Source organism: Cibotium barometz, chromosome 28, assembly GCF_041138505.1.
Source record: "Cibotium barometz isolate CiBa-2024 chromosome 28, ASM4113850v1, whole genome shotgun sequence".
In the NCBI taxonomy this organism is placed as follows: Eukaryota; Viridiplantae; Streptophyta; class Polypodiopsida; order Cyatheales; family Cibotiaceae; genus Cibotium; species Cibotium barometz.
The window spans coordinates 11,601,979-11,614,527 of NC_141073.1; positions in this window are offsets into that span (position 1 = coordinate 11,601,979).

Below are 12,549 nucleotides of genomic sequence, written 5' to 3' on the forward strand. Positions count from 1 at the left end.
CAAAACAAATAGGACCAATGAAATCTAAGCCCCATTTTTCAAAAGGTTGGTTGAGTCTAATAGGATGCAATAGCATCATGTCCTTCTATGGCTTTGATATCGTTGGCACTCATCACATCCCTTGACAAATAGTGCACAATTTTTGAAGACTGTGGGCCACCAATTCCTTGATTGGAGTACTTTCCTTCCTCTAGTGTCACCTACAAAGTATCCACATTGGTAATCCTCAAGAAGACATAATCCCCTTCTTTGAACTCTAATGGTCTCCGCCGATGTGCATCTTCAAAGTTCTTCATCTTCTCTTGAGACTTCTTGATGTTCTCCTTGCATGTTTGCAAAAGAGCTTGCATTCTTTCCACCTCATCCTTTGCATTGCGATTCACATCATCATTCTTGAATGCTACAATTGGCACATGCACCTTGTAACCATACATAGTCTAAAAAGGTGCCATTCCAATACTCACATGGTATGTGCTATTGTAGGAAAACTCTGCCAAATTCAACATTCATCCCATGCATGTTGTGTCTCATAGCAATAATGCCTCAAGTAAGTCTCAAGCCACTGGTTCACCCTTTCGGTTTGACCATCAGTTTTCGGGTGATAGGCCATACTTGGAGTCAATTGGGTGCCCATGCTCTCAAACAATGTACTCCAAAATGTTTCCATGAACTTGACATCTTGGCCACTCACAATTTCTCCATGAATTGATGTGCAACCATAGATGCTGAAAACTTCACTTTTGTTGGCACAAAATGAGTAGCTTTTGTCAACCGATCAACCACTACATAAATGTTGTCCCACCCTTTCTTAGTGATAGGGAGGCCAGTAATAAAATCCATAGCAATGTGTGTCCATTTGCCTTCTGGAATGGGTAAGGGCTATAGTAAACCACCGGGATTTTCTGTGGGATCTTTGTTGAGTTGACATGGCATACATTTGGAGATAAACTCCTTCACATCCTTCAAAAGGCCTTTCTAATGAAAGCTCTTTCTAATGGCATCATAGGTTTTAAACAAACCCAAATGTCCCACCATGGGAGAAGAATGCATCTCAATCATCACTTTTTGCTTGAAAGCTTAATGTGGCACAATTTTGCAATTGAAAATGAGACAAATCATCACATGCACCATGCTATAATTTCTGCATCATATTTGCAGCCTCTTCATCTAACATGTAGTCCTCTTGGATATCATCAATCCAATCCTTGTGAACCTCCATGATGGAAAATAATGTGCATGCCCACATTCTAGAGAGTGAATCCGCCACCACATTATCCTTCCCCCTCATATAAGTAATCTCAAAACCATAGTTTTGAAGGGTTGCCAACCACCGCCTTTGCTTAGGAGAGAGATTTGGTTGAGATAGGAAGTATTTGAGAATCATCTCTTGATCATAGACATGCATCTCCTTCTCTTTGTCATCAAGCTTACGGATCTCAAAAGCAATCATGCCATGATCTTGGTAAAGCACGGTACCAATTCCTCTTCCACATGCATTAGCCCTAATGGTGAAAGGCTTTGTAAAATCTGGGCATACCAAAATTTGAGCGGAAGTAAGCATCCTCTTCAACTCTTCAAAGCTCTTATGGGCTATAGCGTCCCTAAAGAATGCTTCCTTCTTCAACTTATCTGTCAATGGAGCCACTATGTGAGCATATTTCTCTCTAGTAGAATGAAGATAAGCCCAAAAAACCTCTCATTTGAGTATTGTTTGTAGGTGTAGGCCAATTCTTCACACCCTCTATCTTCTTTGGGTCCACTCTAATTCCAACTTTGCCCATAATGTGACCAAGGTAATCCACTTCATTTTCCATGAATGTACACTTCTCCTTTGCATACAATTGGTTGGCACTAAGTGCATCCATACTTTGTGTACATGAACCAAATGCTCCTCTTCACTTTTTGTATACACCAAGATGTCGTCGAAGAACACCAAAACAAACTTGAAGAGAAACGGTTGGAGCACTTTGTTCATTAAGGCTTGAAAAGTGGCCAGTGCATTGCATAGCAGAACCAACATCAACATGTAATGATATAAGCCTCTCTCCATCTGGAATGCCGTCTTAAACTCATCACCACTCTTCATCCTTATTTGATGGTAGCCGGACCTCAAGTCAATCTTTGTGAAGAATTTGGCACCCCTAACTCATCCAATAGGTCATCAATCCGTGGGATCGGATACCTATTCTTGATGGAGATCTTGTTCAAATCTTTATAATCAATACACATTTAAAATGTGCCATCCTTCTTCTTGACCAACAAAACCGGTGATGCAAACGGTGATTGACTTGGTTCTACCCATCCCATGTCCATGAGTTCTTGGACTTGCTTGGCCACCTTTGATAATCTATATGGCGTCTTGTTGATAGGCCTTGAATTAGGCTGAAGCTCTATGCCATGATCAATATCTCTCTTTTGTGACAAGCATTTGGGCATTTGGAAAACATCCTTATACTCTTTCAACAATCTTGTCATACCATCATGTGAGACTTGGTTTTTACCTTTATTGTCCTCTTCTTTGCAAAGCTGTATTACATAGATCATGCCCAACTTCTTGAGATATCTTTTGAGTTGAGTGCCATTTATGAGACTCATCTTTGGCGTGTGATTACCCCACAATGTAACACTACTGCCTTCATGCATAAATTCCATGTAACCACGCTGCAAATTCATGGTAATGGAACCAAGTGTAGAGAGCCAATCACATCCCAAAATGATGTCAATCGGACCCAAGTCAATCATTAGCAAATCAGCCTTTCAAGCATAGTCATGTGCAAACACCAACTCTACATCATGGCATACCATATTGCAATCCCATTTTGCCCCATTGGCCACTTGAACCTCATGCAAATTTGCCAAAAACATGGGTTGCAATTTTAGACTGCATATGGATTTTACATTGACAAAGCTATGTGTACTTCCACTATCCACCAAAACATGAGCAACTCTCCCATTGATGTATGCCTTCACCCTTAAGGTACGTGCTTCTTTGCAACCGGCATATGAATTATGAGACAATGAGCAAAGAGCTATCCCAATGCAAGTATCATCCAAAGTACACATAGGAGTAGGAAATCCATCATCATAACAAAGCTTGTCATTGCCATTGCCACTAGGGTAAAACAAAAATTCCCCATCCGCTGTAGTGTCATGTTGACCGTCACATTCAATACATTCTTCCAAAGCTTCAAACTCTTTTTCTTCATCTTCATCCACCTCTTTGGAAAAGATCATGTTAATGGTGACATTGTGTGCCTTGCAAGACTTGGCATGCTCCTTACTCCACTTTTCTCCATATTTGAAGCATAAGTTTTTTATTCTCATCTCGTTCATACGGTCCTCCGTCATAAATTTGCTTTTGCTCACACCACTAGGAGGTTTCCCATCTCCAAAAGAAGGCCTATTTGAAGCATTGCTAGACGTGTAATTTGTCTTGCCACCACTACCACCATACACGGTAGGAAAGTTGGGCACATTTGAAGTAGTGAAATTTGTCGTGCCACCACTACCACCATACATGGTAGGAAACTTGGGCACATTTGAAGTAGTGTTGGCATCCCTAGGTTGATTTGTAGAAGAGTTTGAGCCACAATCTAGCGGCCCATAGCTATGACTTTCCCAAGAATGAGTGTACTTCTCCTCATAGATCTTAGCTAACATCATAGCTTCTTTGAGTGTGCGTGGCCTTTGAGCTTTGACATGAGCTCCAATGTTGCTCCGCAACCCCTTGATGTACTTTACCACCTTGAAATCTTCTCCAAAGCCATTGACATGAAGAATGAGCTTGAGGAATTTGTGAGTGTAATCCTTAACACTTGATCCATGATGATCCAAGTTATCCCACTCACAAACCAACTTGTCCCTATGCAACTTGGAAGTGAATGCACCTCTCATATCATCCTTGAAAGCATCCCATGTCGTTATCTCATAGTGTTCAGATTGTAGATGCCTCCACCATGCATGAGCATATCCTTCCAAATGCAAAGTGGCATAATAGACCTTGGCCCTCTCGCTCCATGGGCTCATCTCAAAATAGAGATCCATTTTTTTGACCCACTCTTCAAACTCTTCATTAGAAGTGGCCTCACCATTGAACTTGGCAAATACGATTTTATCCTTAATGCCTTTGAACTCATCATGATCTTCATAAGCATGTCTATCCACATGAGTACCTCGATCCATGAATGAGTGTCAATCCCCTACGAACCATGTGATCCCCATGCATCTCATCATCTATCATCCGTTCAAACGGTCTTCATGCTCCCCATATCTTGATCCAAATGCATAGCAATCATGACCGTGACTTGCGGTATGTGCATGCATCTGAGAAGATTGCCCCACATGTCCTTTCCCTTTTGGATCACTTGGTGTAGAAGCATACATAGTGTTATGCATTATTCCAAAGAAGAGTGCATGCTTGTTTTGGTCTTCTCTTTGTTCATCCGCATCATACCATCCATGTCCCCACACACAATGCCTTTGCTTGGTCTTGAAGCATCCATGAAATTGGGACAATGAGAGGGACCACCGACATCATGTATCCATTCCCCATGAGTTTGTTGTCTTGCTTGCTCAATAATACCCTTGACCTCACTTTTGATGTCATCTCGGAGACCCTTCATCTCTTCAATCATTGGCTTCATCATTGATTCCACCATGCCTCTCATCATCATCATCATCATCATTTGGCTCATATCAAAAGGCATAGAAGGCATTGACATTGGCATCCACCACATGCACTTGAACATTGCTAGTTGTGGCATAATATGTACCTCCTTGTACATAACATGCCCATTGTTCCTCATTGGCCATAGTTTTTCCAGACTTTTACATTGCCTCACCCTCCTCCACATTCTCTACATGCTCCATGTAGTCCAGATCCTTCAAATCTTGAGACACAAGTGATTTCTTGTTTAGTTTCCCTTTTGGCATGGTAGCTGAAAAATGCAAGAGGTCGTAGATAAGGCAAATGGTGTCCAAATCTAGTGATCTTTAGCTCTATAGATCCGTCACAGAGTCTACTAGATTCCTATGATGAGAAACTTGAGGTTCTCGGTGCCCTATTATTCTTTGTTTTGGGATTTGCAGTGGTATAGGCTGAAACACTAATTTGGCTCTATCTTGGGCTCCAGTTATTGGAATTCGAAATTATATTATCGTCTACAACCTACTGCTTTGATATTAACCAAACCTTATTGCTCACAACCTTGGATTACTAAATATTTATGTTATATCAGTAAGAAATAAATATTGTAAGAAACAAATAAAGATTAAAATTTATAAATATTAAAACAATAACAAATATTAGCTATTTAATTGATTTGCCTAATCTTGTTGCTCACAACCTCTCTTGTGAAAAATAACAGCAAAACATCAAGAAAAAACACAAACAAACCCTAAAACTATGATCATTACTCACATCAATACAAAATATAAACAAACCAAGCCTATTATTATTATTTTTGATGCCACTTCAGTTCAAGATAGCTATCTGCGGGGTGCATAGAAGAGAAAGTTCACGTGAGAAAACATGCATAAGTCGCTGAGGTTTTGTCCAAATGAAATGAAATTTTATGAGAAGATATCTATTGCATAGCTATAAAAGTTTGTGAAGAAAGAACCACATTTGAAGAGGATATGACGAAATTGAATTCCGCAAAAAAGGGGAGAAATGGAAAGATAGTGAAATGAAAAAGGAGAGAAAGTAGAAAGTTCAAAAAAAAAAGGAAAAAACAAATTTAGGTTTAAAACTTCCATGTGTTGACCACAAGGTACATGTAACATGAAAGAATAGTTTATGGTAAAAACCACAAGGAAATCTGACATTTCTCTTTTTTTAAAAAAAATTGTGGGATTTTTTTAATTGTCCTAAGAGATTTGGGCAAAGATATGAAAAAAAGATCCATGTTACATGAATCTAGAATCCAAGATCTTTCATTGGTTACGCCACTTATTTTTTATTCACTCCTTAAGGAGAAAATTAGAGATTCCATATTTCTCCTAATGTGTGTGAGCGATTTGTCGCACAGTCTGGTTTGTTTTTCCTTTGGTCTCTAGCAGAAAAACCAATATACCTTATTAGAAACCAAGATGATATTTAGAAAAATCACTTTTCCTATAAGAGTAGGAAATATGCCAGTTGGAGCATTTTTTGTAATCACCTTTTCCCACATATCAGTCATGGAAACTTCTACACCCATAAGGATACCCAATGTTCAAACGTTTTTCTTATTATGGAATTGTTTGAAGACCCATCTTTGACACAATTCTTACATTTGTTTTGGGGATTTTTTATGTTATAGAGGCCAAAATATTTTTTTATTATCATAGGTAGGTATGGGGGGATTTTGGGGAGTTATGATAGCTTTTAGTGGGAAAAACATTTAAAAAAAATTTAGGTCAATTTTTGGTCCAGTTTGTCGATGTAGGGGGTCCTACAAGGAAAATGATTGATTTGAAAAGTTAAGTAGAGGGAGTTTTTAAAAAAAATGAGGGGTAGTTGGTTCTGAGTAAAAAGAGGCTAGGGATACAAGCTCTTACTCTCCTACATTATAGGGAACACTGGCTCGACCCGATGAAACTATTGGGGTATACAGTTGGGATTGATAAGTAGTCTCAAATCCCACCCTGATAAGCAGTTGGTTACAATCTTGTTCCCTCAAAAAAGGCTATTCTAACCAATTTTTATTGGTTCATCTCCTGAGGTTAGACATGGCTAAAATTTGGACCAATGAACTTTGAGGACTTTGGAGTAAATGTGCACTCCGGAGCCCTTCCCTTTTATTGGTCCACCTCAACTTCTTTTCCATTAGGAAAGAGATTAAAAATAAAGTAAAAAGGCCCTCAACTCCCTTTTCATTAGGAAAGGGATTAAAATAAAAGTAAAGAGTCACCATGCATGCTCAGCTCGATCCAGATGCTTCCATAAAGAACATTGAGATTGTTGTAAAACAAAAGACCTTGTCATGGATATGCTATTATTAGAACAAGGAGTTGACCCAGAGCATTTGGATGAAACAAAGCTTCATTAGGTTCTTGATACTATAACACCATTAGCACAAAGATTAAGGTTGCAAAAAGATCTATTGAGATTGTAAGAAGGGCATTAATCTTGGGTGATCCGGGACTTGAATCAATTTTAGCATTGAAGAGAAGGTGTGGATATCCCTTTTTCCATAGTGTTATGTTTCTTGGCTAGCTTGGTGACAACACATCCATCCTTATATTTTCTTTAAAATGTCTACTATGGGTTTCTGAGTGTTTCTTAATTGGCACTCCGCTTTCATGTGCCCTTGATTGTTGCAACTTGTGCACCAGACATCTGGTCTAAGTCCGGATCCTTCGTGTTCTCAGATTATCTTGGCTAGGATAGCCGTTAGTTCTTCTTGAACGTTTTCTACATGCTCTTTCGCTTTTTGAGGCTTCCACTCTTCCACATCTAGCTCTTAACTAGACACTGACTCAGAGGTATCTTCTCTAGAATCCAATTATGAGGTTTCTTCCTCTTTCTTCTTCATTTTGTTCTTCTTATTTTTCTTGAAGTCTTTGCTTGCATCTTTCACAAGGATTTTCCATGGACTGAGAACTAGAAGAAGGGGGTTGGTTAGATGTCTAGATTGTAGAGTTTAGATCTCGATTTCGGATACAAAATTTTTTATCATTCAAGAAGAAAGTGATTCTGGTTGCACCACATAATTAAGGCCAGGGTCATCCAGTGTTGACTGCCGCCCAGTCTTTCCCCCGTTAGCCTCAGCACCACCGAGTCTATCCGCGAACTATCCAACGGTTGAGATATACGGGAAAGAGAAGAGACTAGAGAGTACTATGGTGCTATTACATTGTACTATTGGGCTAAGCCTTCCCTAAAGTAATTTAATGATTCGTCTATGCATTTCTCTATTTTGTGTGGTATAATTCTATCTAATTCCTAGCCTGTGTTAAGTACTTTCCTGTGTGGACATGTCTTCTAACTGGAATCCAGATCCAAAGTCATTCCTATCCGAACGTGAATCCTATATGGAAATAGGATTAGGAGCCATGCCAAGAATCGTGCCCGAAGTAGGAACTAACCTTTGTGCTATCACATGACTGACTCCCATAGCTTAGGCAGATCGGTGGTGTAATGCACTAACATTAGCTTCACATTGAGCACAGTTTTATTAGTCACTGCTCGTCCGGCCGACTATGTGGTTTAGAACCATGCAACAAAGCTATTGCATGTAAAGCAAGCCACAAAAAACCTTAATGCCAAAGTCTTAGACATAATTGGTGAGCCAATGCATTTGACTCATAAACATATGTTGAAGTGTGGCTTGAAGGAAGTTCCCTTCAATTTTCATGCAAAAAATAACTTTTTATAAGTTGAATTCCCTTGATGTGGGTCCATTTCTACACTTTGCATTGTGTAGTGAGGATTATAGAGAAGTTCATGTATGATTTTATATGTTTTGCTTACAACATGCAGTCCACTTCAAATGTAGATGCAACATGTAAGAGAGTGAAGCAAGTTTTATCTGAGGTTGGATTGCATAGGGGTCAAGTGGAGAAAAAAAAACACGATAAGAAGTGGGGAAAGAGTAAAAATTTTCCATGAAAGCCATGTTTTGGGGGAGAAAAAGTAAGAATTTGTTTTTTCTCCACCTCAAATGAAGAAGGTAAATTGCTTGTCAAAACAACTTGACAAGTACAAAGCACAGAAGAAACTACACATGGTTGTTCTTGATCGAAGCAATGGGGGATAGGCACGTCACTTAAACGCAAATGTTTGGATCACATTGGACAAATTAGCACCGGTTTTACAAAAGATGACATTTAATTCAAATTATGTAATTGCATTTAAACAGGCAATGATTAATTTTTACAAGTGAGTGACAAATGTAAGGACTTCAAATTGTATCACACACTATATGGTAAGATTAATCATCATTTAATCAAACTTCAAATATTTAAGTTTTATTTGTTAATTGTGGAATCTATATTTCTTAATGTAGCACATACTTGAGGCCCATGGAGCATATTTTGTTGGAACAAAGAAGTTTGGCGATATGTTCTACACAAGGCATGGAGAGGTCACATTGGCAAGCAAGGTGTGGATTTCAAAAAGCAACATCACATGGGGGTGGAATGATTGATCCCAACCCTATGAGATAATTATTCCAATGGTGGTACATGAGAATAGAAATAGGATACAATGAGAAATTAGTAAAGTCCAAATCTAATGATGCAAAAGTTTTTTGGAGGGCACTGTGCAAAGTAAGGAAATCTCAATACGAGAGCTGAGGGGCTAGATAACATCATGCAAAACGGTTGGCTAGCCAAGAAGGAGTAGGTCTCACATGTGGAAACATCCAGTGCAAATTGCCAATGTAAATGGTTCATTCTATCTTGTGACTTTTTGAGCAATCCAATGTCAATCCAATGACTTTTCCAATGTTGACTATAAGTTATTAGTAATATGATTAGTGTAAATAAATGTGAATGTTGTTAATATTGATAATTATTTTAAATAATAAGATAAAAAATATATATATAAACGAATACACTTCTTTCTATTATCTCCTTTCCTCAAGTTTCCTTCATTCCTTCTAGCTCGTGAACATGGCATACTCAAAGCAATCATTGAAGAATAACCCATCTATTGAACCCGTTCATTCACCCTCATCCAATGAGAATATTGATATCAACAATCATGAAGGTAAAGGTACTCCCCCTCCTACTCCTCCCATGGCCACTCCTACCAAAGACAAATCTAAAGCCAAAGCTAAAACCAAACGTACTCCCATCAAAACTAAAGGTACTCCCACCAAAGATAAAGCTAAACCTCTAAAAAATCTACTTCCTCTTGTCCTACCATTCACAAAAAATAGAGATTGATCTCGGCCTCTTCTTCTCTACGTGAAATTAGGAAGTTCAAAGAACACAAAGCTAATTATACCAAAGGCATCTTTCTCAAGGTTAGTACGAAGGAGACAAATTTTTTATAAAAAGGGAGGTCCTATATGTTTTTTTCAACACAGAGGAAGCGTGATGTCCAAGAAATTATTACTCTCCAAGAGGCAGCTAAATATTATGTGGTAGACCTCATGTAGGATTCCTAGCTTTTGGCCATAGCACATCACGATCAAGAACAAGGATCTCTATCATGTTTGTAGGGTCCGTAACAGTAACGATGCATTCAACCAGGACAATAACATGCCCTGAAGAGTGATTTTATGCTTATGTTTTGTTGCTATCAAAGTAGTCCTACAAGACGCCATGTAATTGATCCTAGCATGAATGAGAAGTAGAAAAACTTGAAGCCAGCACAATAGTTCAGCTCTGCTACCTACATAAACACAAAAGTCCCCCTCCCCTTACCTAATAACTTTATAACTCACAAAACGGATTATAATATTAACAACATTCTACAAAACTAAACAAGGAGATACTTCCAAATGTCAGCATTGAAATAGGCGAGACAGCTAGATGACTACACCCGACCATCAATAAATGATGAAAAAATAGTTTGGCTCTTTGACAAAATAATTAAGGGGCCAATGACTATCTACATTAATTCTAAGAGGATTATGACCCTCCCAAAGAATAATCATATCAATAAGTTGTGCATGTGTGCCATCTTGAATTTCTTCGTCTAAGAGCTGAGCCACTGCCCTCATAGAAGCTACCACCTCTTGTACCTAAAGCAGATGCACAATGTTTATCTTGTAATGAAGTACCTATCATGAAAAATCAACAACACCTATAAGCAACAAGCATTGTAAATAAAATCTATCAATTAACAAGTACACCTCAATCTTACCTAAATGTAATATATGATGGAGTAACACAACACTCAATGATGTCATCATGGTGAGTTCCCTTCAAAGACCACGACTTGCCCAAGAATTGAGTCATCTAGTCCTTAGATGGACACTTGAATTGATAGGTGATATTGGTTTTCTTCACCACTTCAAAAGAATTAAAAAAGTAGGGATACATTTCTAAGGGAATGAACCACTAAGATGAACATCCTTAGAGCTTGTGGAGGGTTATAGAGCAGTAAGAAATAAAGATTGTAAGAAATAAATAAAGATTATAACAACAAAAAATTTTATCTTCTACAACCTACTACTTTGATATTAACAAAACCTTATTGCTCCACTACAAGAGCTTGAGGACATACTGACGCTAAAATACCGACGCAAATGTCGAACGTCGGTATGTCCGTCGTCATGTTGGAGGAGACAAGCATGGAGGGATTTTTTTAAATTTTCGTGTCCCGTCGCGTATACCGACGCCTATACCGACGCTTATTCCGACGTCTATACCGACGCATATTCCGTAGCATATACCGACGTATATTCCGACGCATATTCCGTAGCATATACCGGCGCTCGTAAGTTTTTCACAGCCGAGAGCCTATTTTCTGGTTTTTTCGCAGAGGAAGCGCAAGTACAAGCGAAGAAGGTGCTTTCTCTCCCTCTTCTCTTTCTCTCTCTCTCCTCTTTTTTCCTCTCTCCTCTTTTCTCCTTCTTTCTTCTTTTCTCCTCTTCTCCTTCTCCTAACATGTTATTGCAATTGCTTTTAGTTTTTAATTTAAGAATTAGGACGTTTAGGGTTTTGTGTTTTTTTGGCTCTCTATGCATGTTGAGAGCTCTCTATGTATGCATAGATCTCCTAATGCATGCATAGAGATTTTAGGGTTTTGTATTAGTTCTTTTTCTTGTGTTTAATTTACTAATTAGTTTGTTTAATATTTTGTTTTGCAGCTCTTTCACCTCACCAATCTTTCACCAATCCTCTCCTTCAGCTTTGCAAAAAAGAGGTAGATCCTCTTTCGATTTTTCTTGTTTATGCTATTTTCTATGAATTTTTGCATCCCTGTTTTATAGTTTAGGGTTAGTTTTGGGTTCTTGTAAGCTTACACATAGGATTAATTTAATATCTATGCATAAAACCTATAATAAGCTTGCAATCTCTATTATCCATGTACGTAAAACAAGATCATGTTTATTACACCATTGGGTGATGGGATTAAGGGTTAGCATAGTGCATAAGGCATATAGCATAGAGCTTATGCATAAGTCTTGCATAGAGCGTATGCAAGAGACTTATGCATAGAGCGTATGCATAAGACTTATGCATATGACTTATGCATAGAGTTTATGCATATGGCTTATGCATAGAGCGTACGCATAAGACTTATGCATATGGCTTATGCATAGAGCTTATGCATAAGGCTTATGCATAGAGCGTGTGCATAAGGCTTATGCATAGAGCGTAATTGCATAGAGCGTGTGCATAAGGCTTATGTGAAAGGGATTAAGGGTTAGCATAATAGTGCATAAGGCATATAGCATAGAGCTTATGCATAGAGCTTATGCATAAGTCTTGCATAGAGCGTATGCATAAGACTTATGCATAGAGCGTATGCATAAGACTTATGCATATGACTTATGCATATGGCTTATGCATAGAGCGTACGCAGGTAGACTTATGCATATGGCTTATGCATATGGCTTATGCATAGAGCTTATGCATAAGGCTTATGCATAGAGCGTGTGCATAAGG